This window comes from Henckelia pumila, unplaced genomic scaffold (genome assembly GCF_033568475.1).
Source record: "Henckelia pumila isolate YLH828 unplaced genomic scaffold, ASM3356847v2 CTG_429, whole genome shotgun sequence".
NCBI classification, from domain to species: Eukaryota; Viridiplantae; Streptophyta; class Magnoliopsida; order Lamiales; family Gesneriaceae; genus Henckelia; species Henckelia pumila.
Genome location: NW_027331826.1, coordinates 3,865,940 through 3,870,927, shown reverse-complemented (window position 1 = coordinate 3,870,927; position 4,988 = coordinate 3,865,940). Strand labels below are relative to the sequence as shown.

Sequence of the window (4,988 nt, the reverse complement as noted above, 5' to 3'; positions counted from 1 at the left end):
CCAAACATTGAAGGTGCTAGACCAAGCATCATTCGGCCAACTGTAGCAGCTAATCACTTTGAGATAAAGCCGGCTATTCTTCAAATGATTCAGAATACACTTCAATTTGGTGGGAGTGTCATTGATGAACCATATGTACACATCACAAATTTTCTGGAAATTTGTTATACATTCAAGATACAGGGAGTTTCTGATGACGCTATTCGGTTGCGGTTATTCCCTTTTTCATTGCGAGATAAGGCCAAAGCATGGCTAACGAATTTACCTGCAGGTTCCATCACAACTTGGGATGATTTGGCGAAGTCTTTCCTCACCAAATACTTTCCACCATCTAAGTCAATGAAGCTGAGAGCTGATATCACAACTTTTTCCCAAGGAGAACAGGAAACATTTTACGAAGCATGGGAGCGCTACAAGGATCTACTGCGAAGATGTACACACCACCAATTACCAGAGGGTCTTGTGGTACAAACTTTTTATTATGGTCTTTCTCACTCAAATCGTACCATGTTAGATGCAGCTGCAGGTGGAAATCTTCTGCGAAAATCGTCAGAGGATGGCTTTGAATTAATCGAGGAAATGTCATCTAGTAACTATCATCCTCAATCTGAAAGGGGTGCAGCCCGGAAATCTTCTGGAATTCATCAAATTGATGCATTCACATCAGTGGTTGCTCAACTTGAAGTCATGAACAAAAGGATTGAGGAGCTAAGCGTGGGAAACTCTGTGATGCGAGTACAAGAAGTGTGGTGTGAAAAATGTGGTGCAGAGCATTTCACGAAAGACTGTCAAACATTTTCTCAACCAGAGGGAGTTATGGCAAGTCACATGGGAAATAAAAATCGCCCAAGGAATGACCCATTTTCGAATTCATACAATCCAGTGTGGAAACAACATCCAAATTTCTCGTGGGGTGGACAGAATAATAAAGCATATGGAAATCAGAACTACAGCAGGCAGCCTCAAGAGGAGAAATCAAGCTTGGAGCAGATGATGCAGAAGTTTATATCATCTACTGAAACCCGCATGCAGAATCAAGATGCATCGATAAAGAATCTAGAGAAACAAATAGGGCAATTGGCCAAATCAATTTCCAGCAGAGATCAGGGTACTTTGCCAAGTGACACTGAGAAGAATCCGAAAGAACAGGTGAAAGCAATTGAATTAAGGAGTGGAAATACGGTCGAGCCTGCGATGATAAGTCTGACGGAAAACTGCTCGGCGCTGGTTCAGAATAAAATCCCACTAAAGCAAAAGGATCCAGGGAGTTTCTCTATACCCTGTGTAATTAATGATGTTCAATTTCATAAGGCTTTGTGTGATTTGGGTGCGAGTATAAATCTAATGCCTTACTTTGTGTTTAGGAAATTGAACTTGGGAGAACCAAAGTCAACCAGAATGTCGTTACAACTGGCGGACAGGTCCATCAAATATCCACGGGGTATAATCGAGGACGTACTTGTAAAAGTGGACAAATTCATCTTCCCCGTGGACTTCGTGGTGTTATATATGGAAGAGGATTTGGACATGTCACTCATCTTGGGTAGACCTTTCCTGGCAACAGGAAAGGCACTAATAGATGTCCAGAAGGGAGAGTTGCTTTTGAGAGTGGGAGAAGAGAAAATTTCTTTTGATGTTTTTAATGCTTTAAAATTTTCTCAGAATAATGAAGAATGTTTTCAACTAGATGTAGTGGATTCACTGTTATTTGATTTTGTGCAGGATACTTTTCAGGAACCATTAGAAACTGCACTTATATCTTAGCATGTGGACGATTTCAGTGATGAAATTGAAGAGATGACTGCATATTTGAATGACAACCAGTCATGGAGAAGAGGTGGAAAGCTTAGACTTGAAAATCTTGGCGACCGGAAGGATTTAGTCTTTTAGAAACCAAGCATTGAGGAACCACCCACTTTGGAATTGAAACTATTGTCTACCCATCTCAAATATGTATTTTTAGGTGAGAATGATAATTTACCTGTCATAATTTTGTCTTCTTTGACAGGTGAGATGGAGGCCAGATTAATGGATGTGCTCAAGAATCACAAGAGTGTATTTGCTTGGAAAGTGGCAGATATCAAAGGAATAAATCCATCCATATGCATGCACAAGATCTTAATGGAAGAGAGCATCAACCCATTAGTCCAACCACAGAGGAGACTAAACCCGAAGATGCAGGAAGTTGTAAAAGCTGAGACGATCAAACTGTTGGACGCAGGTATCATTTATCCTATTTCTGATAGTCCATGGGTGAGTCCAGTGCAGTGTGTACCAAAGAAAGGGGGGATAACTGTCATAAAGAATGAGAATAATGAATTAATACCTACTAGGACAGTTACAGGTTGGCATGTGTGCATAGATTATAGAAAATTAAATGACGCGACCCATAAGGATCATTTTTCTCTCCCGTTCATTGATCAAATGCTAGAGAGATTGGTTGGGTATGAGTTTTACTGTTTTTTAGATGGGTACTCAGGATACAATCAAATAGCGATTGCACCTGAAGACCAGGATAAAATGACTTTCACTTGCCCATATGGTACGTTTACCTATAGACGTATGCCTTTCGGATTGTGTAACGCTCCTGCTACTTTTCAGAGATGCATGACTGCCATTTTTCATGATATGGTCGAAAATATTTTAGAAATTTTCATGGATGATTTCTCTATTTTTGGTCAATCTTTTGATGCATGTCTGCATAACTTGAATTTTGTGTTAATGAGATGCGAGGAGACAAATTTGGTGCTGAACTGGGAGAAGTGTCATTTCATGGTGACAGAAGGTATAGTTCTAGGTCACCGAATTTCTAAACAGGGGATCGAGGTGGACAGGGCCAAGGTGCAAGTTATTCAAAATTTACATCTGAAACGACCCTAACTCTATAATTAATAAATAAATATGCGGAATTTTTTTTTTTTTTTTATAAAATACCTACTAAATAAAATATGTACATACACACCCATACATATATGCACATAATAAAAAGATTTAAAATAAATAAATAAATAAATAACTTAAATAAAATGCTTTCTTTAAATAAAATAAATATATGAGTCTACATTTAATTTAAAAATACTACATAAATAAAAGTGATCAAAGTTTGCATGCACTGAAATTCTTCCAATCCACAAATACTGAAAAATAATAAAAATGTATCATGATAAAATATTCAAAACATGCAAGGTGACTCAGACATCTATCACGGTCACGGGGTCACTGCATGTCCGCTCATACGTCATCGCCTCCGGTGGGAGCTACATCCTCCTCTATGAACTCACCTGCACCATACCAGTGTAGTGAGCCTAGAGGCCCAACATGCTAACATAACAAGGGTTTAAAAATAATTTTAAACAATTAAATACTAATACATACTTATACATGAATGAGCATGCTTAAAAATATCATACATAACTTAACTTAAATTAATTTACGTATCATAAAACTACATAATACATAAACATTGTTGAGCAATTAATTTTCTAACATCGCATGGTTGTATCCGTAGTGTAACCTTAAATCATACATTAAATACTGATCAGTGTGGAAACCAACGTACGTGGCGGTGACGAATCACCTCTTAAATTGGCAGTAAACTGCCCTTCAATAGGTCACATATGGGGACGAATCCCCCTTAAATTGTCACACTACTTCAACTTCCAACATAAAATATTTTATTATTGCTCAACCTTTAAACATTAAATTATGCATAAAATTATTTCATGAATGCATGTATTTAAATAAAATGTGTGTGTCCTTCATATATATTTAATTTAATTTCTTACTAACATATAAATATTAAAAATAACTCCAATGCATAAAAATAATTAAATATATATTCAGGACACATGCAAATTTTTCATGGATTGTACTGGACTGCTGGCCCTAACACTCAAGCCCATTTTCTTAAATCTGGCCCATTAACATACTTAAGCCCAATAAAATTATCCTAAGCCCAATTAAATAATTAAAGCCCATTAACAACCAATTTTGGCCCAATGGGCCCAAAAGCCCAAAGACTGGCCCAATAACTTTCACGGGCCCTAAAGCCCATAAAAATTATTGAACTCACTTAATTAATTTAATTAAGCCCAAATAAATTAAACTTAACCCAAAATAATTAAATTGAGCCTAATAAAATTTTAAGATTTAAATAGGCCCATTAAACCTTTAATTAAACTTAAAAACTTAAAAATAAAAATACCCGAGCCCAACTAACCTAACCCGAACCCGGACCCAACTAACTCAACCCATGACTTCCAGACCCGACCCGGACCCAAGACCCGACCCGGACCAGCCCTGAAAACCTTAGGCTTGACGCCCCCTCCCAAAGAGCTTCGGCGCGGGCAGCAGCCCTTCCAGGGCTGCTGCCGCCCTGCTCCGGCCGCCCCTGGCCGGAGCACTGCCGCCTAGACGTAGCCCACGTCTGGGAGGTGCTAACTCACCATGGCTCAGCCCGAGCCATGGTCCACAGCCCTAGACCGAACCCTTCTTCCAGAAACCCTTGCTGTGAGCCACCCTTGACCAGCTTGTGTCCAGCCTTGCACTCGATGAACCTAGCCTCTAACCAACAACCCAGCCCATCTCCCAAGGCCCTTACGCACCCAAGAAGGCACGGACCAGCATCCATGCACCATTCCATGAGTGAAAACGTGATGAATATGCATGTAAACCATCGGATGCGTTTAACACAAGAAAAAAAACATTATTCCCGTACATAAATCCGAAACATGAACGTAACAGTCTGTCAAAATCTGTTCATGAATGCATACATATCATATATGGTGTTTAAAAGAAGAAAAAGACATGCCTTTCACCATAAACAAAGAGAAAGAAAAACGCGGGACGATTCCGGGACGGCGGGACGAAAAAATGAACTTTGGAGCTTCAAAGATCTTGGCTATGGTGTCTTCTTGAGCTGCTGGGTCGAGGAAGGAGAGTGGAGGGGTGGGATGGCGGCTGATGGGAAAGTGACGTGTGGGTGTGTG

General features: G+C 39.5%; 1 non-coding gene across 1 annotated transcript; it reads right to left on the bottom strand.

The window, feature by feature from the left end:
* Positions 1-342: 342 nt before the first annotated feature.
* LOC140871201 (small nucleolar RNA R71) lies at positions 343-449 on the bottom strand. The gene has a single exon (XR_012147642.1). It is a non-coding gene; the product is annotated as a small nucleolar RNA R71 (small nucleolar RNA).
* Between the last annotated feature and the right edge of the window lie 4,539 nt (positions 450-4,988).